Source organism: Natator depressus, chromosome 1, assembly GCF_965152275.1.
Source record: "Natator depressus isolate rNatDep1 chromosome 1, rNatDep2.hap1, whole genome shotgun sequence".
Taxonomy (NCBI): Eukaryota; Metazoa; Chordata; order Testudines; family Cheloniidae; genus Natator; species Natator depressus.
The window spans coordinates 288,004,380-288,031,802 of record NC_134234.1 but is presented as its reverse complement, the minus strand read 5'-3'; the positions used below and the strand labels follow the sequence as shown (position 1 = coordinate 288,031,802).

The 27,423-nt window shown below is 42.5% G+C and overlaps 1 protein-coding gene across 6 annotated transcripts in view; it reads right to left on the bottom strand.

Moving 5' to 3' along the window:
- TAFA2 (TAFA chemokine like family member 2) overlaps positions 1-20,997 on the bottom strand; it is a 287,084-nt gene extending 266,087 nt beyond the window's left edge. For 4 of the 6 annotated variants that reach the window (XM_074942146.1, XM_074942147.1, XM_074942144.1 and 1 more), the window contains exon 1: positions 19,711-19,854. The gene's annotated coding sequence lies outside the window, so the exon portion shown is untranslated. Of the gene's footprint in view, positions 1-19,592; positions 19,612-19,710; positions 19,855-20,270 lie in introns of those variants that run through there. The other 2 variants (XM_074942148.1, XM_074942149.1) reach the window with 2 other exon arrangements.
- Positions 20,998-27,423: the final 6,426 nt, after the last annotated feature.

Below are 27,423 nucleotides of genomic sequence, written 5' to 3'. Positions count from 1 at the left end.
GTGGTAGGCACTGTACAAGACCAGAATAAAGCCAGTCCCTGCCCCAAAAAGCTTACAAACTTAAGCCCTGAACTCCTCTGAAACGCCTGGCTCAACCTGTCATAGAAAGCAATTATTAAAAGGCCTAATCTAATTAACAAATCAAGTTATTGTGTAACACCTTTATAACAGAGAGGCATATAGAACACCTATCTTTCTGAGTTCTTATATTGTACCATCACAGTGATATGAGCTTATGATTAGAGATGCTCTCCAGCTTCAGTATGAGTATATCAAGTATTGTGGAATTAGGTATATTCCTTTGTATGCTATGGTGGAGAATGTGGGTTTGATCTGTAATAATTTTATGAAAATGTGAGCTAGCTATTAAAATAGTCAGAACATATTGGGGTTATTGGAATGTGTGAATGTATTGTGCCAGTGTAATAAGGGTCATTAGGAACAGCAAGCAAAATATGAAACAATAGCCAGAGATAAAACGTCTCCAGGTAAACAACTTAAAGGGAGCTAAGGGAACATCACACCAGGACCAGAGGTCACCCAATGGAATTAATAGGCAGCAGGTTTAAAACCAACAAAAGGAAGTACTTCTTCACACAATCCACAGTCAACCTGTGGAACTCATTGCCAGGGGATGTTGTGAAGACTGAAACTATAACTGGGTTCAAAAAGAATTAGATAAATTCATAGAGGATAGGTCCATCAATGGCTATTGGCCAAGATAACTAAGCCTCTGACTGCCAGATGCTGGGACTGAACAACAGGGGATGGATCACTCAATAATTGCCTTGTTCTGTTCATCCCCCTTGAAGCACCTGGCATTGGCCACTGTCAGAAGACAGGCTCCTGGACTAGACAGACCATTGGCCTGACCCAGTATAGCCGTTCTTATGTAACAATGGCTGGGACATGGAGAAGATGCTCTTTCCATGTGCCAGCCAGAAAAGTTACACAGCTATTTTGCCAAGGCCAGAACCTAGAGATCAAAAAGATAGTAAAACAGCTAAAAACTCTAACAAGAAAGAGGGAGGAGGCGAGTTGTCAGCAGCTGCTCAAGGTTAGATGTGATCAGAGACAAACCCAAGGATGTGAAGACAGCAGGATGACAGTCTGTCTCTCCCCGCCCAGATGTGGGGGTATCTAGGTGAAGCAGAACCTTCCTAAACTTGCAAGGAAAGGATAAAGTTTAGGTAAGACCAGATGCGTATAGACATTTATTTTAACCCTTTTCTCTGATGGGTATGTACCTTTGGGTGAATGAACAATAAGTTTGTTTTGAAAAAGCAGATTTGAGTCACTTTAATGAGCCGCAGATCACAAGCTCCCAGAAGGAAGTTTCTTACAGATGTCAAATACAATTTGGCCTCTCATGTTAACACAGCCAGGAAATAGGGGGCTGTACTCCTTAGATCCACTCCAAGAGAGGATGAAGTGTGGGGCTCCACCCTTGAGAGAGATGAAGGAAGTGAAGCCGGTCACCTTGGAAGGGTGTTGTAATACGATCTACACACCACATATTGAGCTCAGACAGAGGGGGCAGGAGAACCTCTCCTATTGACAAGCAAACCGCTTGACTATACCCCCATGCAACTGCCAGACCAGCCACTCATTGAGACAGGCACCCAAGCAGCAACCAATAGAGGAAACGAGGCCTGCTATAAAAGGAGAAAGTATAGAAAAGAAAGGGGAGATGAAAGGCCTGGGACAGCAAAGGGGAGACAACTCTGCACCAGGCTGCCTCCACAAAAGTAACCAGAAGACCGAATCAGACTGCAAGACCTAAAATTAAGGACTACTAGCTTTAATCGGAGGTGAAGATCCATGTGTTGACCTGACTGAAGACAAGCTAAGGAGGGTCAGCCAGGAGAAGCTGGGGTCTCTCTCCCACACCAAGAGCCTATGAGAGGGACTTGAAAGATCTAGGGTACAAATCAGCCTGTGACAATAATACAAAGACATCCACACAGCAATTCAGAAAAGTACAATAAAACTATACTGTTTTTCTGGTAACCTGGAATTTGGAATAAGTGCACTATCATTATTGTCATGACACACTGTCTCAAACCCAGGCCTGCAGGGCTCATGGGAGCTACCACATTCCAAGCCCCCACCTGGCAGCCTGCGGACAATGGCTTATCTGGGACCCATGAAGCTCAGCTCCAGTGTGAGGCTTCACTCCTGAGGTCTGATGGTGGAGTCCCAAAGCTGCTGGCCCACTGGCCCTATTTAAACCAACAGCAGGAACAGGAAGTTGTCTGAACAACTGAGCTCTCCCCTGTTCTGGACTCTGTGCTTCCACCTACTGCTCCTGGATTTCCTGGCATCCCAACTGGCTTAACTCCTTGCATCTGAGTTGTGGTTCCTGACCTCCAATTGTCTCCTACTTCTGACTCACTTGTAGCCTGACCCAGCCAACTCCTGTCTCACAGCTGTGGATTCTGGCTCCAACTACCAAATCTCCGACCATGACAGCTTGTTCTGACCACAATAATCTTACAGAACCAAGCCTGGTGTGAGAAGGATAGACCTAGAAGCCACTAGAACCATAGGACTCACCCAAATGGCCCTCTACCCCCAGACAAATAATCAAAAATGACAAGCCCAAGTTCCGCAGCTGACCTAGGACAACCAGAGGCTGCAGGAGCAAGTGAGGAAGTTCAGTGTTGAGAATACTACACTACGAACACAGCCTGCAATACCTTGCCCCAAACGGGGGCCTGTGATAGCTTTGCCCAAACGGTTTGATGGGAACTGCCAGCAGTTCCAGGGTTTCATGAACAAATGCTGCCTTCTGTTTCTGGTGTCTCCAAACCTATGCCTCTGACCAGGCCAAGATGACCTTGGTAATCAACCTGCTGAAAAAAGAGATGGGTTAGACTGGGCATCTCCCCTGTTGAAGGCTATAGCCCAGTGCTGTCGAACTGAGATACCTTTCTCCAATCAATGTCAACCATCTTCAAGGACCTACACCGAGCTCAAACAGTGAAGGCCTGCCTTCGGCAGGGGCAAAACACAGTGGCCTCCTGTCAAGGTTCCTTCCCCACTCTGAACTCTAGGGTACAGATGTGGGGACCTGCATGAAAAACCCCCTAAGCTTATTTTTACCAGCTTAGGTTAAAACTTCCCCAAGGTACAAACTATTTTACCTTTTGTCCCTGGACTTTTTTGCTGCCACCACCAAGCGTCTAACAAATATAACAGGGAAAGAGCCCACTTGGAAACGTCTTTCCCCCAAATATCCCCCCAAGCCCTATGCCCCCTTTCCTGGGGAAGGCTTGATAAAAATCCTCACCCATTTGCAGAGGTGAACACAGACCCAAACCATTGGATCTTAAGAACAATGAAAAGGCAATCAGATTCTTAAAAGAAGAATTTTAATTGAAGAAAAAGTAAGAGAATCACCTCTGTAAAATCAGGATGGTAAATACCTTACAGGGTAATCAGATTCAAAACATAGAGAATCCCTCTAGGCAAAACCTTAAGTTACAAAAAGATACAAAAACAGGAATATACATTCCATTCAGCACAGCTTATTTTCTCAGCCATTTAAACAAACAGAATCTAACGCATATCTAACTAGATTGCTTACTGACTTTTTACAGGAGTTCTGACCTGCATTCCTGCTCTGGTCCTGGCAAAAAAATACACAGACAGAGAGAACCCTTTGTTCCCCCCCCACCCCCCCAGCTTTGAAAGTATCTAGTCTCCTCATTGGTCATTTTGGTCAGGTGCCAGCAAGGTTGTCTTAGCTTCTTAACCCTTTACAGGTGAAAGAGTTTTTCCTCTGGCCAGGAGGGATTTAAAGGTGTTTACCCTTCCCTTTATATTTATGACACCTCCTATGCAGCTCACTTCCAACTTCTCACAGTGGATACAGGGTGGAATGAAGCAGAATAGCTGTACCAGTTCTCATGGAGCTTGCAGGAAGAAATCAAAGATGAACTCTCACATACAAAGATGCCTATGGGGCTAGACACCCTTGTGGACCTTTACATCCACATAGACAATCAGCTGAGAGAACAAAGGGGGGAAAAAAAGAGGTTCCCTGCAGCCCCCCACCCATATACTATGACCTCACCTTCTGAATCCACAAGCTGATCTGGCTTGTCAGCAGCTCACACCCAAAGAAAAGGGACACCATCAGCACCACTTGTGTTTCCATGCTATCTCGGCCTGCCCAGTACAAACTCCGAGGAGCTTGGGGAAACAAGCCAGTCCAAGCATATTGGGGGAACCAACCTGAGCCTTGTGAGAAAAGAACTTCCCTGTACACTAGTCCTTACTGAGATGCACCCTGAGCCCCATCCAGGGGCTTTCCATTTGCAGATGTCTATCCTGGGGGACCCCCCGACAGATTCCCTTCCAACAGGCCCTCATTGATTTGGGAGCAGAGGACAATTTTACAGATGCAGCTACAAGCTCAGGCCCTACAGATTCTCCTGCTATGTAAGGTCATGCCAGAGATGACTGAAACTACTGACAACTCCCCACTATCTTCAGGTCCAATCATGGAGGAAACTGTCTCCGTGGAGGCCATTATTCAAGGACACAGAGAAATAATACAATTCAGCATGATCCATTCCAAGCATTTTCCCCTGATCTGTGCCATCTCCTGGCTGACCCTTCATGATCCCATTGTTCAACAGTGAGAAAAGAAGGTCACTCTCCCATCAGAATTCTGCTTTTAATATTTAGTTATGACATTTGGACTGAATGATGCCTTAGCGACATTCCAGCACTTCATTAATGATATGCTACGACACTTCCTGGAACACTTTGTGGTGGTATACTTAGGTAATATATTGATCTTCTCAGACAATTGGGACCAACATACCACTCATGTCTGCACAGTCCTGGAGAGACTACAACAGCACAGTCTCTACACTAAACTTGAGAATCATGCACTTGCTCAGACCTCAACCGAGTTCCTGGGCTTCATCCTGTCTCCGGAACTAATCAAGATGGATCCACACAAGGTTCAGGCTGTCTGCGATTGAGCAGCACCCTGCAATGTGCACAACCTACAATGTTGTTTAGGCTTCAGATACGTTTACCAGAGTTCATTCTCAATTTTTCAAAACAAGCTGAGCCCCTCACTGCCCTACTCTGGGAAAACACCCAGTTCCCTTGGTCACCCGAGGCCCAGCATACATTTGAGCAGCTGAACCTTGCCTTCACCACCACTCCAGTATTGGCCCACCCAAAAATGACACAAACTTTCATTGTGGAAGCCAGTACCTCTAGTAGGGCGATTGGGGCAGTCCTCTCACAAAGGCATGGACCCAAGAAAATACAACACCCCATCACCTACTACGTGTGGAAGCTTATTCCTGCTGAGAGCAACTATGAGATCTTGGACAAGGAACTCCTGGCAATTAAGGCTGCCTTCGAAGAGTGGCAACATTACTTGAAAAGGGCCCATCGTTTGGTCCAAGTGTTTACCATTCATAAAAACCTGGAGTATCTGTGTAGGGCCAAGGTCCTAAACCAATGACAACGCCAATGGGTCCTATTTGCCTCTTACTTTACCTTGACCTACAACCCTGGAACTAGAAGTGGCAAGGCTGATGCCTCATCCCGAAGATATGACTCTGACCCATAAGGCCGCAGTCTGGATCCAGCCCACATTCTCAGGTCCTATAGTTTCCTCAGTGTGACTCATGCCAGGACCTGCTCACACTCATCCACTATGCCTCTGTCTCTGGAATTCCACCCAATTAGTTGTCCACTATCAACTGACAACCCCAAGACACCCGGGAGGGAAATTACGTTTGTAAAAGACTGGATTTATGTTCCCCCCCACAAGCTGAAAGAGTGGCAGTGCTTTAACTATTCCATGACTCCACTCTGACAGAACATTTAGGAAGACAGTTAACATCTCATGTGGGGATTTTTTGGTGGCCTTCTATGCATCCCATAATAAAAGCATTTGTAGCTTCCTGCCAGGTGTGTGCTTGTACCAAGAACCCATACCAGAAATCCTGTGGACTCCTCCAATCTCTGGACATCCCATCTTGGCCCTGAGAGACCATTTCCTTGGACTTTGTGGTGGAACTACCAGAATCCAGTAATTTCACAATCATCCTAACAGTGGTAGATTGCTTTTCTAAGATGGCCTACTTCATTCCCTGCATGTGTTTACCCTCTGAGGGCAACACTGCCCAGCTCTGGATGAACAACATGGACCATCTTCCTGGCGTTCCAGATCACGTCACTTCTGTCTAGGAGCCAAAGGTTAGGGCCCACTTCTAACAAATGTAGGGCCTCGTGCTAGGAGTCCACACACACCTGTCATCTGCCTACCATAAGAACATAAGAATGGCCATACTGAGTCAGACTCAGGGTCTGTCTATCCCAGTATCCTTTCTTACGATAGTGGCCAATGCCAGGTGCTTCCAAGGAAATGACCAGAACAGGACAATCATCAAGTGATCCATCCATTCCCAACATCTGGCAGTCAGAGTCTTAGGGACACTCAGAGTATGGGGTATCCATCCTTAGTCAATGGCCAAATGGAAAGAATCAACTAGATCCTGAAATAATACTTATGATGCTACATTAACCATCATTGGGATGGCTGATTTTCACTGTTACCCTATGCTGAGTTCTCATACAATAATGCAGACCATGCATCCACAGGCCACGGCCCCTTCTTTATCAACTATGGGTACCACCCCAGTTTCACCTACAACTACCCATATGCTCCCCCAACCCACCTGTCTGGGACCTAGAACAACACATGCATCACATCTAAGAGGAGGTGAAGAGACCTTGTTAGTCTCTAAGGTGCCAGAAGTACTCCTTTTCTTTTTGCGGATACAGACTAACACGGCTGCTACTCTAAAAAAGCATACAGACAAGCATAGACAACAGGGCCCTGCCTACACCATAGGACAGAAGGTGTGGCTTTCTACAGAACACTTCTGCACAGACAGACCCTGTCAGAAACTAGACTACCAGTTCCTTGGCCTGTACTGGATTCAGTGGCTTACCTGGGACCTATGAAGCCTACCCTGAGTGTGAAGCTCCGCCCATGAGGTCTGATTGGCAATGCCCCAGAGCAGCCGATTGGTCCACTGGCCAAGTAGCAAGCACAGGAAGCTGTCTGAACAACTGGGCTCTCCCTTGTTCTGAACTGTGTGCCCTGTGCTTCCTGTTCCTGCTCCTTGATTTCCTGGCATCCCACCCTGACTTGACTGCTCACATTTGACTTGTGGCCCCTGACCTCCAGTTTGGATCCTGCTTCTGACCTCTTAGTATCCTATCCCATCTGCCTCTTGGTTCCTGTCTAGTGACTGTGGACTCTAGCTCTGACTAGTAGGTCTGCCTGCCCACAACCTACCCATGACAATTATATTCACGTGAAGGAACCAATAATTGTTTGGATTCTGCCTGAAACTCTGATGCTGGGAATTGATACCTGTGTAACCATCTCTTCCAATATCCTCATGACTTTTTTCTGGGTCTGGAGCCAATCTAGCAAGGACATGAGAGGTTCCAGCCTTTCCCTGAATTTCAGCCCTTCCTGGGCAATAGACACCTCTGACTTCCTGCCCCATTTTCCCCACCACCTGGGGAAGAGTCGCCAGTCAGGGCCATTTCAGGAAGCAGATAGAGAGGCGTTTTTTAGTAGGAGAGAGGATGAAACCCTTACTGCTGTCACAAGAGGGGAAGGAACGAAGAAGCAGAAAAAGCCTGTCAGCTCAGGGGCACCTTGCTCCCTCATCCCCTCTCCTGCATCCTGTGAACAATGGGTCACTCTGTTCTTTGCTCTCCCCCTCTCCCTCCCTGCAACATCAAGCCTGGAAAAGGGAAGAGGGGCAGCTGGAGTTCCCCCCCGCCCCAGGTCTGGAAGATGGGGTGAAGAACCCCTGAAGATGCACCAGCAGAAGGAGCAGAGCTGAGGCTGGAGGGACAGGCAGAAGCAGGGTCAGAACTCATGTAGAAGCTGGGTGTGCCTCATTAATTGCTGGGCTGGGGACAGGCAGATGTGACAGTGGGGGAGACATTGAATTACTTTGAATGTTGAGGAGAAGTTAGAAGCCCAGCAACAGTCAGCCAGCCAGCAGGAGCTCCTGCAGCAGGAACCAACATCACCTCACCCAATTTGGGAGACTTGGCAACACTTGCATCCAATGAAGTGAGCTGTAGCTCACGAAAGCTTATGCTCAAATAAATTTGTTAGTCTCTAAGGTGCCACAAGTCCTCCTTTTCTTTTTGCTGATACAGACTAACACGGCTGCTACTCTGAAACTTGGCAACACTAATGTCACATGTGCACACACTAGGGATGGACAAGGGGAGTTCACAAGTCAACACAGACCCAAACCACACAAACTGTCTTTTAAAAAACAAAAACTCATAACTTTTTTAGAGTCAGACTCATGATTTTTGAGCACATGGTGTTGGCAATACTGGGATACTGGCAGAATATGTTGTATGAAATGCCAATTCCTTTTGTTGTTTTATATAATGTACTTATCATCCCACCTTCATTCATGCACAAAATATGCTTCTTCCTGTTATTTACTCTGAGGATCTGGGGAATACGCCCATAATTTATTTATATATGCAAAAGAAAAATTTGCTTGGAGAAGTTTAACAAGAGACCTGACCACAAATAGAACCAGACAACCTTGTCTCTGAAATGGGATCTTAGTTCCGTAGTTAAGCATTTGACAGAGTGCTATTAATCATCATTAAATAGTCTTTGTATCCTCAATGGCCAGTCTCCTAGAGAATGCAGCCAGTCCCCAAACTATATTGTGTGAGTAGATATCTGGAAAAAACTGGTTTGGAAAGCAGGGGGAAGGGGGGCAGATGGCCTGGACCAGGCACTCATGTCTGAACATGCAAGGTAATTCAGAGGCAAGGGCTTGATAAACAGGTCCAAGTACAGCAGTGAGAGAGATCACCAGACACAGTGAAAAGCTGATATCTAGACAGAAAAGGGGGCTCACAGTGTGGTCAGATTGGGGATTGCTTTCAGGAGAAGCAAGTTTTTCACTTTTCTCTTTTTCCTCTCTGTAACCAAGCTGAAAATGCCTTATCTAGTTTAATTTATAAGTGTAAATGTTAAGCAACGCATTTTTGTTTTAACTCTATTATCTCTGGGTTTTTTATATAAATCTTGTTTTTATTAAGCTTACTATTGTGTGGGTAACTTCACCGCAGATGTCCCCGAAAAAAGGAATACCCACTAAGGAGAGACACTGAAGGGTAGAGAGTCTCTGAAACCTACACTCCCCCCCTTCAGTCTTGATCAAGAGCCATGGACAAAGGCGCTCTATTCCAGTGATTTATGTTACTAATAGGCTGTGGGGGGCAAGAGCAATGGGAGAAGCCAAAAGACGAAGGAAGAGATGAGAATTGGTGGGGGCGTGGGTGCATTCACTATAAATCATGCTGTTTCCAGAATGCATATATATTCATAGCATTTAATTTATACCTATAACTCTATATAATTAATCACAATAATGGGGCTGCACAATCTGAACCTAACTGATAGAATCTTTTTGACTGAACACAGATGTAATATAAAGTAAAAACTATCAACTGTGATGGTTTTATTCACTAATTCCTACTGAGTTATCCACATATTTTCTTAAGTTTTTAATTAGATATCTATTTAATTTGAGGAATTGCTCTATTAAAATGATTAAAAGAGAAACAATAAATGAGAATTATATACTGACACAAATGATAGTGTCTGTACAGTATATTTTGTATACAATTACTTGCTATGATGTTTATCTTAAGTTACTCAAAAATATTCTCCTCTAAAAAGTGATTCTTTTAACTTTTCCAAGGCCTAAATAATTTATACAGCCATTTTCATTGTGGATGATGTTAAAATAGCATCTGGAATAGTACTTTTATTTAGTACTGATGACAACCTGTGGCTGACAATAGTCTTCAGAATTTCAGCATACAAATAAATTCAAATAAGATAATCACCAGAGGATGGATATGGAGAAAGAATAGCCAAACAATGTTACTACTATTGCAGGTTTCAAATTAACTGTTTCATTCTAAAGTTATAATTATCAGGGGGAATGCAGTTATTCAGGAATGCATTAAAAGAGCATAATATTTCATAGCTCATTAAATAGAAAATATATTGAAAATTTGGGGATCAGAATCATTTGCATCTTTCTCTGAGCTGATGGGTCATGGCATACCAAAAAAAAAAAAAAAAAGACTTTTTTGGCAGGAAAGCAATCTGGTATTGCTGACTGCAGACTATATTTACTTGACATTCGGAAAGATCATATGACACCAATGCAGATGAGGTGAGTTTATACAACAGTGAGGAGGAAAGGAAGGGCAAGGAGAGCAGAAGAGGTTAGATCAGGGGTTCTCAAACTGGGGGTCAGGTCCCCTCAGGGGGTCGCGAGGTTATTACATGGGGGCGGGGGTTGCGAGCTGTCAACCTCCACCCTAAACCCCACTTTGCCTCCAGCATTTATAATGGTGTTAAATATATTTTAAAAGTGTTTTTAATTTATAAGGGGGAGGGGGTTGAACTCAGAGGCTTGCTGTGTCAAAGGGGTCACCAGTAAAAAAGTTTGAGAGCCACTGGGTTAGATAGCGAGTGGTTGGATGGTCTGATAGAGAAGAGAGGAAAGTGTGTGTTAGTATGATACGTTTTAGATAGCTATGGTGACTAGATTTTTAAGACATACCATACTTCATGCCATTATATAGTTATAGCTGTGTCAGCACTCTCTTTACAAAATGTTTTTTTTTCAGAACTTTTGCCATTTATCAGGTAAATAGGCAATTTCAAGATTACTCTGCAGACCAAAATATCTATTAACCGATGGATGTTATTGCGCTAAAGGTGATGTAAATAATATGCTTTTTAAAAATCATAGCCTAAAAGTATATTCAGTGGATTTCAAATATGTATTTACAGTAGACACAAACCTTAGGAACGCTTTAAAATGTATAATAGCAAAATGCTTGAGAAAAGCCAAGTTGTCTCTAATTATACTGGGGATAAACTCCAAAACATTAGACCACATATGCTCAAAAACAGAAAGAAGCTAAGAATGGCAAAGGTAAAGCTTCAGCTTTCTTCTTGTTTGTTTTTCCTTACCTAATTGTACCTAACTATTACAGGGATCTAAGAGCATGAAGGGATACATGTGCAGCAGTGACCAGGCTCAGATTTAAAGATGGAGAGCTAACAATCTAACAGTGGAAATTTCAGAAATCTTTGTATTCCTTCCTTTTGTTGGTTGGTGTCTGAGCTGTGAAATAACTCAGCAGAATCAAAACATAGGTACCGTCAGGAAGAGTATTTCCATCAAAAGATAAGCTTTATACACCAGAAAGTAAAAAGCAAGTTGCCATGAGTGTGTGTATATATCTGTACATAACAAAACTTCCCCAGTCTGGGGTTCACCACAGTCAAAAATCAGCCGATGCGTATAGGGCCCTGCGTTCTTTTGGAGATTCTCATTTCTCTGTCTCCCACACAACCAATTTATAGTCCTTCCCCTGGCCACCAGTGCAACCTCTTAATTGTCAAGGACCCGATACCTTGTCAACGCTACAGTCAGTACATCATCTAAATCCAGAGGGAAGAGAGAGCCTAGGATCCCAGTTTATATACACAAAAATAGGATCTTAAAATGGGAGGTTTTGGTCAACCTTAACCAGTTCAATACCAGTTCTACCTATAATAACCATATCTGAATATACTGTATATTGCATTAGTGCACATAAACATGTCTTTCCTTGGGTTCTTGTAACATCATAAATCAAAAGACCATATCTTTACTTATTTGTTACTATCACCAGATCACAAGATAAAACTGAAAGCCTTAACTTATATACAGCTAGGCTCTTATTTGTTAAAATACACAGTTAAATGGGTCTCAAAACAAGTTAAATATAGGTACCAGAATCCAGTCATGTTGATGTTTTCTTGTTGGAATACTGTAACCGATTTTTTCCCAATTAAGTTCTAAATATGACCTCATTTTTGTGAGAATATCAATATGTTGTATACCATCTCAGACGGTGACGTTTTATTTTATTTCTACACTAGTGACATCACTTTTGAACAATATTAAGACTATATTTGTAGTTTGTAATACTAAAATGCATGGGTAGCTAATATAACCTTATAAAACTATCTGCTATTACAGCCTGCTTGGATTTTATTTCTATCTTTGTTTTAAATGTAAGTGTATGTAATATTTGTCATTGATGGATTATGGAGAATTTAAATTGTGCATTTATCCACAGAGCTTGGATAACTGCAAGATTCTCAACATATGGCTTGTTGGTCTAAGGCAGGGGTTCTCAAACTGTGGGGTGGGACCCCAAAATGGGTCACGACCCTGTTTTAATGAGGTCGCCGGTGCTGGGGTCCTGGACCAGACTTGCTGGGGTGCTGGATCAGAACTGACGCCCAAGTCCCACCACCTGAAGCAAGACTCAGTCTTTGGCTTCAGCCCTGGGCAGCAGGGCTCAGGTTATAGGCCCTTGGGCTTCAGCTTTGCCGGTGGTCTAAGGGTTTGATTTTTTCTTAGGGTAAGAAAGATCCCTGGTTCAAATCCTGGACAACCCCTCACAAAGACTGAGATTGGTCCTCTACCTTTAAAATCTGGAGGTGAGGCTAGATTATCATAATGGTCCCTTCTGGCCTTGGAATCTGAAGTGAGCTGTAGGTCACGAAAGCTTATGCTCAAATAAATGTGTTAGTGTCTAAGGTGCCACAAGTCCTCCTTTTCTTTTTGCGAATGCAGACTAACACGGCTGCTATTCCAAAACATCCCATCGATGTGCCTCAACCCTGGTCACTAAGCAGCAAGAGTGTAGTCTGCATACATGTTCAGGCCCCAATTCAGCAAAGTACTTAAGTGCATGCCTAACTTTAAGAATGCAAGCAGTCCCACTGAAGTCAAATGGGGACTATTCACTTACAAAGCACATGTTTAAGTGCTTTTGTTGATAAGGCCTCAATCTTTGGCCTCTCTGTGGACATCAACAGCAAGCATGCCATTTTTGTCAATTACATTTGTGTTTTTTATGATCTGGACATTAGACCAATAGGAACTGGACTGAGACCACCAGCTCATTTCACATAAACCACCAGACAACTTCCAAATGGTATTCATTTTCAGTCATTACGGGCGCAGGTCCAAATTTCAGGTAGTGACCTAAATGGGAAAGGTGCTGAATCACATTATCTATCCTCTGAGCTATCAAAACACCATTCCCTTGTATTTTACACTATTACATGTAATGATACAATATCTTGCTATGAAGAATGGTCCAGCTTAGAACTCAAAGGGCTTAGAAATCTTAGGTGCACAGAGGCACATTCCTAAAAAGCCTCAGCTGTGAAAGTAACCACAGAACATAGTTTTAACAAACTACTCCTGGATCCCCGAAAACTTGCTGTTGTGAGACTGCGTATTACTAAGACATAAATAAATGTACTATGTAGCTTTTAAAAAATATTAATAAGACCTTATCACATATTAGACAATTGCTGTTTAGTTTTACTAAGTCAATGAACAAAGCATAGCTGCGATGCATTCTCCTTGCATTTTGGGAACAAAGAAATTGCCATGCTGGATCAGACCATGGTCTATCTAGGTCAGTATTCTGTCTCCAGCAGTGGCCACAACCAGCTGCTGCAGAAGAAGGTGCAAGAAACCCTGCAGTAGGTCATTATGGGATTACCTGCCCCAGGCAAAGTTTCCTCCTAACCCCCTCTAAGTTAGATATTGGTTCATGCCTCAAAGCATGAATTTCTCTCTCTTACAAAACATACATTTTAATACGTACCATTATAACTATGGAAATTCTTGCTGTTCATATAAATGTCCAGTACTCTTTTTCTGTTGTGTATGTCCACTTGCTAATTTGCAGAGTTCAGCAATTTGATGTGGCCATCCCTGTAGCACAGATAAGTGGAGATTCTCATCACTAAGGCTACATTTTAGTCAAGGGTATTTTTAGTAAAGGTCATGGACAAGTCACAGGCAGCAGACAAAAATTCATAGCCTGTGACCTGTCCATGACTTTTACTATATACCCTTGACTAAATCTTGGGGGGTGCAGCCCACAGGCACCACATGGCCCAGGACTCACGCAGGTGCTGGAGGGCAGGTGGCAGCACATGGCCCGGGACCCGCACTGATGCTGGGAGAGGGCAGTTGGTGGGGCTGGCAGGCTCCCTACCTGGCTGCATGCCTCCCCGGAAGCAGTGACATCCCCCTCCCTTAGCTCCTAGGCAGAGGCATGGCCAGGCATCCCTGCGCCCTGCCTCTGCCCCGGGTGTCAGCTCTGCAGCTCCCATTGGCCGAGAACCGCCGCTCATGGGAGCTGTTGGGGCAGTGCCTGAAGGCGGAGGCAGTGTGCAGAGCTGCCTGGCCACACATCTGCCTGGAAACAGAGGGAGCCTGCCCCAAAGTAAGCGCCACCCAGAGCCCTCACCCCCTCCCACACCTCAACCCTCAGCCCTGAGCGCCCTCCCACACCCAAACTCCTGCTGCTGCTGGGGGGAGGGCTCGGTGGCCCGAGACTGCCCCAGCAGCAGCCAGTGTGGCTGGCCTGGGGGCTGCCCAAACTGTTCAGGCAGCCCCCGGGGCCAGCTGCACCAGCCGCTGCAGAAGTCATGGAGGTCCCGGAAAGTCACAAAATCCATGACTTCCATGACAAACTCGCAGACATACTCATCATCCACCTTTCCAAAAAGCTGTCAGTATTGTCACACATTCTAGTTCATAGTTTGTCCTTTCCTCAGCATTGTTAAAGAAGATTCTCATCGGGCAAAAGACTATACACAATGGTGTTAACAGACTCATATTCATGATTTACATTATGAGGGTCAAAAATAAGATGTCAGCTGCAGCTACGAGAAACACTGTTAACATAGTAGCCATTATGAGGTTTGATAACCTTAAAACAGGAGGTTAACTAACCCTCTTTCCAGCTCACACACATGCATTTATATAGGTGACTGGTTCCATACTGCTTAAGATAAAAGATCTGTTCTTGCAACTGCTTACTCATGTGAGCAGCCTACTAGCATGAATAAAGGTCTGCAGGATCAAGTCCAGAGAAAACATTTTCCATAAACCGCATGACAAATCTTACCTCCATCACCAGCTACAGTTGCAAAGCGTTCTGCAGAGAACTATTCTGATGTACCAGAAAAGAAGAAAAAGCTAAGAAAGCTTGTTTGGCTACTTGTCTCCATTTTATCGAAGTGTACTGTGTCCCACCGTAATTACTACTGTGAAGCATGATCACATTATTATTTTCTCTCTCCAAAGTGTTTTTTGAAATACATTTCGGGAAGGGAGCTATATAAAAATGAATTGAATTGTATATCTGTGGAAGTGAGAAAGCGTTGCTTGCTGTTATGGAAGAGTGCTTTTGGCTGACATGATTATTTTGTTGTTTTCCTTTGATAGACAACTGACTGTACATAGTGATAAAAAGATAGCTGGAGATGGCCAGGTGCAGAATTGGAGCATAGACATCCCAGCCTTGCTGTGCTTTATCTAGCACAAGGAAATGGCTACAAGCCAAATGAAATTATTGTTATTGGTGATGTCACCATTCACCATATTCCCAAGTAATTAAGTTCTCGTTTGCAATGTGGCTATCAGCTGACATTATGTCTGCATATTGGATGTAGATGGGTTTTGCAAACCTAACTTTTTTTTAAATACAAACATATTTCTGTGATTTGCAAAACAAAATACTTGGGCCAGATACTCTGCTGGAGTAAACTGGCACAGCTCCATGGGCAGTCCTCTCTTTTAAAATAATGTTTGTCGTTTGTGTTCGAATATAGAGGTTTATGCTTAAAATGTATTACATATAGGTTAGTTTAATGTTTAAACTCTCTATAAATTGAACTCCATATTGTAAGCCAATAAGCAATAATAAACAGGTCTCCTCACATCTCTACAAAGGAAACCAAAACTGAACGGTTTGCATTTACATCTTTATTACCTAAAATATACTCAGAAATAAAGTGAAAATTTAGCGATGTTATACATCTAGAGATAATGGGACATATCCTCAGCTGGTATAAATTGTCATAGCTTCTAATGGAGCTATGACAATTTACACCGGCTGACAAGCTGCCCCATTATTTTAAAATGCAAAGAATAGGGTTGTGTTTTTTAATATTCAAAAGAAGCTGATGAATATAACAAAAAGGCCCTCAATCAGACCACAACATTTATTTCCATTCTGTAAGAACTCTATTTCAAAGGGAAAATGGAATGGAGTACCTGTATTTTCAAATGAAATGCCATTTCCAGCAGAATTACACAATATTACAAAATCAATGGCTATGAGACAATGGACATGTCAGTACTGCCTTTTATTTAAATGTGATGACTAAATATAGATTGTAAATATGAGAACCAACATTAATTAATTGGTTTTTGCAGTCTTTAGTTGCTTTGCCCTTCACAGTGGCATGCAGTCTGTTTGCTTTAATTTATTTTCTTTGTTTTGGTGATGTTTGACTAATAAATACATTGATGAATTGCATTTGTAAATGCCATCCATAGATCACAAGAAAAGAGTATGCTTGATGTTCCTATTATGGCAATCCTGGAAGATTTTTTTCCCCTCCTTCAACTTTTAATATTTAACACACACACACACACACACACAGTGCTGCAGTGCTGAATAAAGTTCCCTGTTCTTATCTGAATTTTCAATGAACAAGCAGCTGCAGAATAATGTGACTTAATGAGGCACTTCTAATAAAATACAGCACAACTTAAAAGAGAGGCATTCAACTGTTTGCTCACTGATAGAACTATCATTCAAAATAAAGTTTCAAAACAATGGTCACATTTTGCATATGAATAGTAAATTATACGATTTCCTAGTTTCCACAGTCACTGATGAGTGCATGAGATTGACAAATGTTTAGTATTTTACTATTACCTGTAGTCAAACCTAACACATAATTAGTGCTACATGATCTTCTTCTAATAGACTATTATGCTTTACACAGTTACTAGTAGGCAATAATACATTCCAGAAGAAAAATAGGTTACACCGATTAAATATTACATGTAAGTGTGGTGACACTCATATTTGAAAAATGCCGAGGTTTTTTGGGCCTACCAGAAAGTACACAGACTGTTGGCAAAGAGCTCCTTTACCGGAAGTCTCTTTCACTTAATAGATAAAAGGAAAACCTATCCTTTCATCCTTGAAAACACAGTCAATCTATCAGCTCCACTGATTACATTATGAAAGTTGATGGCTACTAAATGCTGTTAGGCCACCACATTGCTTTGAGATTGCACATCTGCTTTACCATAAATCTAAACGAGGCTCAATGAATCTTCAGTCTGCAACTTGCCATTGTAACTGAAGCTCTCTAGTATTATCTATCTGTCTACATACACATTACAATTTTCAACTCCACTAATTCTGCTTATGCTCCCCACTAGTACAATCAACTGTATGACTTGTGCCTACGTGTAAAATGAAATCCCTTGGTGCTCTTGAAGAGATGTGCAAAAACATTACACTACATGTCAAATACATGACAAGGCACTAGATTAGTTCTCATTCGCTGATTAAAACAGTATGACAGGAATCAAGATTTTATTTCAAAATCACCTACTATCAACTAGACAGCATATCTAAATTCATTCTTTCAAAAGCCTCCTGCTCAGATAATATATGGTACTCAGTATAAGTATGCTGTAAATAGCAAGACTGATCTAATACAAAACGAGTGATCACTATAGTCCCCTCTTCACTAAAATCATAGTACTGAAATGGTTTACATTTACAGTAAGAACAGTATTGTAGCTTGGGAAATCAGGGCAGTAATAAAACTGAAAAAATAGATGCTCAGGTGAACATCGCCATTACAATATCAAAGCTGTGTAAGTAATATCTAAAACTGAGATTTAGCTGAATTACTTTACCACTGTTACGTGAACAATTATGAAATTATTAAGATTAGATACATACATATATTCACAGTGTAAAGTGACTGAAATGTTACTGCGACAGGACAAGTATAATAAATAAATCCTTTTTGCCCCCTTTAAAAATTGTCTTAGAAGTGGGTCATGTTTCTCAAGTTTACCGAAAGCCATGGTGGGATAGGACTGTTTAGTTTGTTTAGGTTTTTATGTTATGCTCCATAAAGGAATCTTACAAGCAAAGAAAAAATAGTAATGTATCACCTAATAAAGTAGCTTTAAAGTGTTAAATTGGTACCAGTCTGAATGTTAATATCTAAAAACAGGTGGTAAGAAAGAGCAACCAGATAATAACGATCATTTAAATTTATCCAGTGCTGTGAGAAGACCTAACACCCTGGATGTTTTATGGGGCTCTATTTGTTTATTATTTAAATTAACAGTTCTTCAGGAGTCAAAACAAGATTTCTTAATTACAAAGCCAAAAATTATTATTGTGGCGGGTTTGTACAGTTGTTTTTTACAACAAATTAATACCCTCCAAGCAAAGAGTGGAAAGAGACTATTGTAACTACACATATAGAGTAATTCAAAGTGCTTCAGGCAGTTGTTTAACCTCCTGGTAAGGATGAGGAATAAAAGAGAGAAAAGCATGACAACTCTGCTCCTAGCAGGGCACTGAAAGATGCTGCTCTTTGTGCTTTGCATAGACAGCCTGTGTTTCTAATCCCACAGCTAGCTTTACAGGAAATAAGGCCGATATTTTAAAAAACTTTGTCTTGCACAAGTACCCTGGGGTAGGGGGGCTGGGAGGGAAAAACCTTCCCACTATGAAACAGAATACAGATAAAATGCTATTGAGCCGTTAAACTAGTTCATTGAAATGGGAAGAAACAAGCAAAACATATTGGCAAGAAATGTCTCAGGTTAGATGGGGATTTGGGGAACATTTACAGAGGAAAGAACTGAAGTCATAAACCATACGTTATATAGACCTTTTTAAAACTATTCCTAAAACGATTCACTCTTTAACCTCTCCCTTAAGCCATCCAATAGAGCGATCTATCTCCAAACAAAATAAATCCCCCGGTATCTGAGGTTCTGGAAGTTATCAGCCATGCTCTTTATGAAAATAATTAGGCAGAAAACCTGATAATCTTACTAAAACGTCCACCGTTCTGCAGAAATGTGGAGGATTAAATAATCAAAAATGGACAGAATTCAAAGAAGTTCACCTGACACATCTCATTGATCCATATTAGTGCCCCACTGGGCTATTTATCAGGAGTCCAGTAAGTTTACAAACCAGCACTGAACTGGAAAGCGGAGTGAAATTAAAAACAGTTCTTTAATCAAAACAGGCTTTTTTTGAACTTTTTTGTACCGGAGAGGAGGGGTTGGAATAATCGACTCACTTAAATACCCTTCCTCACCTTCGTCTCTTCCCCACCCCCACTCATTCACAAATCCCTTTAACCAGAACTTCTCCCCTCAACCACTTTCCTCGCCCAGCTCTGATCGGATGCTAGAGTGACTGGCTGGATACTTCCCGCATCTCTCTTCACCAAGGGTTCAGACAAGACAAAACGTGAAGGGCCGGGAGCTCGCCACAATTTAGCAGAGTGGGAGATCTCCCTTTGCACTCACCCGAAACCCGCACAACAACAACACTGTACCGGGCGGGGGGACTGGGGTGCCTGAGAGCAGGAGCTGCAGCTGTCTGAGCCCGCTCACATCTGGAGAGAGCTGGCACCTTCTCACCTACCTGCAGCCCCGCTTCCTTTTGGAAACCCCTAGCGATCCTCCTTCAGGTTCCGGGGGGAAACTCCAGCCTTATCGCACTTGCATCGCTTACAAAATCCCAATCCTCCTCCGGCATCCACTGGCATGGATTTGTTCGGGGCGGGGGGGGGGGGTAAATTTGCTGCGTGGGGGTTTCCCCCACTCCTCTCGGATTGTATCTTGAAATAAAATAGGGATCCGGCAAGCAGGTGCAGGGAGGAGAGGGGGCTTTGGAGGGAGAGGTTGGGGGTGTTTCTTGTGCACTATTTAAAAGTGAGCAGAGGATTTTTTTTATAAAGGAGAGATGTAGGTTTTCCCTGCTAAAAAAGGACAGCGCAGCTCTCGCCCCTTTGCCAGATCAGTGAAGGTCCCGATTCAGCCTTGCAAGCAGAGAAGGAAGAAAAATTAACCGCATCCCTCAGCAGTCCCCCTCTGTTATTCCACCTCTGATTGGTCTGCTTTTAATACACAGCAAGACTTTGCCCCCTCTCGCCTCGCTCCTTCTCCCTCTTGGGAAAGGTAATTGGAGAGTAAGAGATTCACCTGCAGGGGGGAAAATCAGCCCGCACGTACTTCTCCAGATTGCTGGCTGGCTGTGGTGGGATTGTTTTAGACAAGCTGAGGCAGCTGGTGGGGCTTTAAATACAGTCAAGCCAGGCACGTCCTGACGAGGCAGGAGATGGTCCTTGCCTCCCCAATATCTAGCTCCCCACGGCTGCCCCAGCTCCTCGATCCTTCTTGCAGCCCCAGGTACGTCCGAGCTGGGAACTCAGGTCCGGTTAACAGATAAGGTGGCGGAGCTGCAGCCTCTGTATTGCTGGTAGCCCTTCCAGGAGTCCCACCGCCAGAGTTTCCGAGAGACTAACTAGCCCCAGGCACATCGTGGGCTGAAGCGTCCGTCTGCCTTAGATCTTCTCTCTCCTCGCCAGCACCCCCGCACAGTCACCCCCCGGGAGAAAAGGGTGCGGGTCCGAGCACCCGCGCGGGCCTCTCGTTCCTTCCCCTTCAGAAGGAAGGGGAAAGCGGCCAGCTTAACCCAAAGAGACAGACACACAAATGAGCAGAGGAAACGAAAAATCCCTCAGACACAGTTTTCCAACTCCCTAGAGCGCCAATCGCTGGGGAGAAAAATGAGCGTGGAGTTGGTTTCCCCTTTAAAGCCAAGCTCTTTGGGGAGATTTCCCCTCCTTTCTGTATTGGGACCAATTCATGAATGAATGAAATCCCTTCGGACGGGGAGAGAGCCCACTCATAGCCTGTACAACCTGGGGCTCCTGGGTGAGCTTTGGAGTAACATGGTGTTGAATCGGACCGGGCTGGGCTGGGCTGCCTCCCCTCTCCCGCCCAGCAGCCACTGAAGAAGCAAGCTGTACGGCTGCTGCCGGAAAAACCAACGCGCCGGGCGGCTGCAGCAGACAGAGGGACAGCGGCAATCCAGAGCCAAAAGCTGGCCTGTGTCTCCCTCCAGAGGAAGAAGAGATTCAGACACATACAAAAAAACTTCAAAAACAGACTCCAAGGAGAGACTGCTGAATTGGAATTAATTTGCAAACTGGACACCATTAAATTAGGCTAGAATAAAGACTGGGAGTGGATGTGTCATTACACAAAATAAAACTATTTCCCCATGTTTATTTTCCCCCCTACTGTTCCTCACACCTTCTTGTCAACTGCTGGAAATGGCCCACCTTGATTATCACTGCAAAAGGTTTTTTTTTCTCTCTTGCTGGTAATAGCTCACCTTACCTGATCACTCTCCTTACAGTGTGTATGGTAACACCCATTGTTTCATGTTCTCTGTGTATATAAAATCCCCCTAATGTATTTTCCACTGAATGCATCCGATGAAGTGAGCTGTAGCTCACAAAAGCTTATGCTCAAATAAATGTGTTAGTCTCTAAGCTGCCACAAGTACTTTTCTTTTTGTGGATACAGACTAACATGGCTGCTACTCTGAAATACTGACTACAGCAACTCCGGTTTGAAATCGACACAAGGAGGGATCTTTGATCCCAATGACACACAACATTGGGCACCTGGAAGTAGCTTTTGAATGGACATTCTAAGAGGTCATTTAGTAAGGTTACAATCAACTGCAGTTTACTGCGTGTGGCACTTATCTATGGGACCATGGTCTTACCTTTATTCTTACCTTATTTTGCTTTGTGCCCTTAGCAGTGCAATGATCCCTTAGTTGCTGCATTTTTATTTTATTTTTTGCCATTGGTGATTTGATCCTTTAGCCCAAGGATCTTGGTTCACATAATTCAAAACGTGAACTTGGGAAAGGCTTTTAAAAACATGAGGCCACTCTTAGACACACCTACCTCCCTTCCTGTGTGTTACTCTGCTTGTTAATGGCCTTTTATGCATTTCCTCTTCTCACCCCTCTTTTTTCAGCTCTGAATACAGGCACATTTAAGACGCTATTCTTAATAGTGCTTTCTTTGCTCTGGAATAGGTTTGTTCTTGTACAGCACATGCTGTGTTGACAAATAAAATTATTATCAGCCAAACTTGCCACCTTTTGTTGAACAACACCTGCACCTCAGCCCCAGTAAAGGTGAAAGAGTCTGACCCTATATCACTACTTTTGCCTAACAGAGGAAAGATTGCTTAAGGCACATATTCTTTATGCTTTGCCTCTCCAGTTAATACAGAGATCTCCAACAACAACAACCACAGAGGTATTAATAAATTAGACAATACAATTAGATGTGTGGGTGTCTGTTTTATTGGTTGCAAAAGGTTTTACATGAGTGTCAAGCAGTGCAGAATTAAGTGTCCATGATATATTTCATCATTCATTCATTGCCAGGCTTAAAAAAAATCATCCATACAAATAATAAGATTAAACTGTCCAAGAAACGACTTCTGCAAGTCCCTTTACTGACACCAAACCCTATATGATGGTACTCGGTGAATTGTATGGGAAGGAAAGTGAAACAGAGAAAAACAGCAGAGCAGATTTCTTTAATCCACATTTGTGGAACATTGGTGACTTTTTCAAATAATACAGAGGCATAAAAATCAACGGAGTCCAAAAAAGAAAACAACTGAAGAATGCAGATAGCTCCATGATGACTGCCCCACACTCACTCGTTCAGCATTGCAGGGGGAGTTAGAAATAGGCTGGCCTGGAAAGTGAAAGTAAAAAGTATTCTTGATGGTGATACTGTATGTAACAATTCTAGCAAAAATAGACATTGCTCTATGAGGGCTCTGGAGGCATTAAAGGATTGTTGGATTTTAAAACAGTGCAGTTTTACCTCATTAATTTGAATACATCTGATGCCACAAAAAGATAATTGAACTAGCCAGTGAGCAAATGTGCAGCTGCATTCCAAACAAGCTAAAAGTAATGCAGAAGCAGCACTGGAAACGTTACTAGTAAGGAATTAAAATAACCAAGACATGTCGTTACAAGGGCATGTCTCAGTTCTTATACCATATCCATCATTATACAATCTGAATGCCTCAAATGTGTTGCTGTTGAGAGGTCATGAGATGAAATAGGCCTCAATCATGATCAGTGTCCAGTTGTTCTAGGAACTGTGCAGACACGTAGGAAGACAGGGTCCCTTCCCTGAACTGGTTATAGCACAATTTGACAGAAGACAAACTACAGCTACAGACAATAGAGGAGAAGGGAGGATGAGAGTAAAGTCATTCCTTTCCCATTTGTGGGGTTCTTTCATACAGTAACAAGAGAAAGAAAAATATTGAAATACAAATACAACAATGTAATTATTTTTTAAAAAGAAACAAAAGTTGACAGGGGTACTTGGAGCAAGGGCAGTATCTGAAAACTAATTTAACTCATTTTTTTTAACTTCCTACATTTCAAGTTGAAGTATAGCTCTAAAGAGCATGGCCTGGGATGGATACAAATGAGGGAAGTTTTCTCAAAATGCGGTAGTAGCACAACCATAAACATCCTCAATCTCTTCCTTGCTCAAGCCTAGCTGCTAAACAGAATGAAACGAAAAACTGCCCTTTATTGGATTCTGGTAGACTCAATTAAATTTTGCCTGTTAAAATCTGATGAGCCTACTAAGAAGGGGATGGAAACATTTTTATAGTGGGGGTACTGAAAGTCACTGAACCAAACTGTAAACCCTGTATATAATGGAAACAACTTCAAGCCAAGGGGTGCAGCAGCACCCCCAGCACCCCTAGTTCCAGTACCTATGCAATAGTTTTGCACCCAATAAGGTGCTGCTTCTGTAAGCTGTTCCAGGCAGACAGACCCCTCATGTGCCCAAATGGAGCTCCCCTGCTTTCAGAGCATCTCTACATGAACACAGAAGTCCAGACATATAGAACCATGTGGGAGACTGGGACCTTAGTTTCGCACTGTGCGCACATATGCCTGTGTCATGATCAAGGTGAAAATTAAAATTGTCCAACCCGCACCCAAAAGTGTTGAAATAGTCTGTACATTGTATATTATTAACTTGTTCACCTTTAAAGAGGGTTTATGACATACTAATCAATTAATCCTGATGTCATGTGATTATAAAGATTAGGATTATATACTTGAGTTTTTAGTGTCCCTCACAAAGGGAAAGAATTGAGCTTCAAATATCAAAATATGCTGGGACACATACCAGTATACCCAGACATAGGAAGATCAACCAGGTGCTATAGGCTCCTACAACACCCTCTTCCCCCCAGCTGGCATAGAGGGAGTGTGGGCCCTAAACTGCACCAATCCTCAATTGCTGTTTCATTGCTATAATTTATGCCTGGGGACCCGTTCTACACACAGCACCCCTAGCATTAAGAGTACAAAAGTGAGCTTTATGATGATGCCTTTACACACACACAATTCTGCCATGTGCTGCTCAGCTATCGCCAAGAACCTGGTCCACTAGGTTCCTGGTTCGCTAAAAGCCTCCAGACAATCCAAATTCTTGTTCAGTAACATGTTGCTAATCAATACAAAGTATCATTTAAAACTGAAGGAAAGTGAAAAGGCAATGGAGCAAAGTTTTTCTGGAGCTCTTTAACAAACCACCTGTAGGAAACTATTAAAATCATGATGGTTATTGGATTCTAAAGGAAATACAATTTTTAATTAGAATGATAGAATCCAGTGCTGACTAGAGAGGGGGAAAGGGAAATAATTATACGGGGGCCCTGAGCCCAAAAAGTCTAACATCTGTTTAAATAAAGTGAAATGGGAGGGGTTAGGGCTCTAGTGAACATGATGTACCGGGCTCCCAAATTTCTCTCGATGGGCCTGGTAGAATCATCACTGATTTTCCAGAACTTCCATGTGACACTGAAAAGAAATAACAGAAGCAACTGTGCTTCTGTTATATAACATGCAAACCATTCAAAGAACTGTTATGTGCTTTTCTTTTCTTTTCTTCCATTTCCACCACTGATCTTAAAGCATGATGCAAGCCCCTGAAGTGACATGGATCACAAAGTACAATGGCAACACACACAGGTGTTGAAGCTGAAGAAAGGACACCATCCAGGACTGAGACCTGGTCTACACTAAAAAGTGTGAAAAAACACAGCCCTGACTGATGTAGCTATGCTTACACAACCCCCAGTGTAGATGCTGCTATGCTGATGAAAGAGGGCTTCCACTGACATAGCTAACTTCATTTGGGGAGGTGGCGTCCCTACACTGACAGAAAAACCCCTTCTATTGGTGTAGGCTGCATCAACACCATGAAGCTATGCTAATATAGTCTCCATAGTATAGACACACCCTGAGAAAGAGGATACCCAAGTCCTTTGCATCTGATGTCAAGGAGATATTGTTGATATTGCTTTCACAGAAGTTTAACTGTTTCACTTAAGTTTGGTAAGAAATAGGAACACTGATAATTCTTGAATTCAAAATAGAAAAAATCCTATGTTTTGAAAATGTTGCAGTTCAGAAAGCAGCAGAAAATTACAAAATTTAAATTATTGCGCAAGGTACAATCCTTAATTTTATGAGCACATACTATGTTTCAAATGCCATATATAGTTTTTTCTACGCCCACAACCTTAGATATGTGTAGGGATTTAGATGTTTATCAATAAGTGCCAGTAAAGATTAATTTCATTGTACACACACAAACCAACGAAAAAACATTTCCATCGATAATAAACAAAATATGCAAATAGGCATAATCAAAATATGCAAATTGACTATGTAAGAAAAATGCTACATAAGAACTCATTAGAGTTTTATTTAAGTGATATTTACTTTGTATATTTTGACATGTGGTGATGACAATTTGTATTTTAAAGGTTATAAGCTTTAACTTTTTGAATCTCAATGTGTACCATCAGTAAATAATTGTCTGACCTACCCTATTGTCTGACCTCCCCATAATTTCCCATAACTGTGAAAAATTAAATTGATAAAAATAAAAAATGCTTAAAAATAAACATCGATATTGTGATACTCTGTACCTCAACGTAGCACTCTAGAGCCCCCTTATCCACCACTGTTTTATAATTATAATATGTTTTGCACAAAGTGAGGTATCATTTTAAAAGTCTTGATCCGATGAACACTAATATCCTGTGGGATTGTATGTGCTATCATTGTATGTGAAGTTATGTAGTATTGCTATTGTATTACTGAAATATGTTGTGAGGTTGGAACACCCACAACCAGCCTTTCAGTTACAACAAAGGAACAGCCATCAATAGCCAGACAGGATTAATGGCTCATCAACGCCCAATCCAGTATCCCAGAGACTTCTCGGAGAAGGCACGTATGCCATGGGGACGGACTAACACACATCACAGCAAAGATCTCTAGGAGAGGTAGTGATATCATCACTTGGCCTCTCTCCCTCCCCCATCTCAACACCTGGAGGGGCATCTGGAAGACAAAAACTTTGAACTGGGGAGTTTGGTCCCAACCTGGAAAAGGGTCCAGTCTGTGCATTGAGGAACTTTAACCTGCTTGTACCATCTGTCAAGGCTGAATCCCCACTCTGTCACACTGAGTGCAGAAGTGGGGCCCGCAAGGATTTTAAAAATTAATACTTGCCACTCCAGGCTTGTATTACACTCCCAAGGTTACAGCTTTTCTCTGACCTTGGCTTGGTAAACATTGCCACCACCCAAATGCAAAAAAACCCCTTTGAACCCAGGAAGGAACGAAAACACACACACATACACAATTAGCTGTGGCTACCAGCTAATCAAACAACATGCACAAACCTCTTAGGACACCAAAAATCCAATCTTGTTCTTAAAAAAGGTACATTTTATTAAAAATAAAAAGAAAGAAAATACATCTGGACCTTAGGCTTTTGCTAGATTTTAAAAGAGCAATTCCAAAAATAGCTTTCTTGAAGGTTCAGTTTAAAGGTTACAAGCAAACAAAAGCATCTGGGATTAGAACAGAGGAGATCCACAAACCTTGAAAAATAAACAGAAATAAACCTGATCATGTCTAGCTAAACATTCTGATTTACTTACACATTTGGGTTGTTAAAGGTAGTTCTAGATATAATCTGATGATTTTCATGTCTGGTTCAAACTTTACAGAGCATTCCTGCTGCCCCGTCTCTTCAGCCCAGAGAGCAACAGACAAAGGGAAAGTTTCTTTCCCAATTTTAAGAAGTTCTACCTTCCCATTGGCTCTTTTGGTCAGGTGCCCACTTTTTTTCTTCTTTACCTGGGGGACTTTTTAACTCTTTACAGGTAAAGCAAGTAAAGAACAGCTACC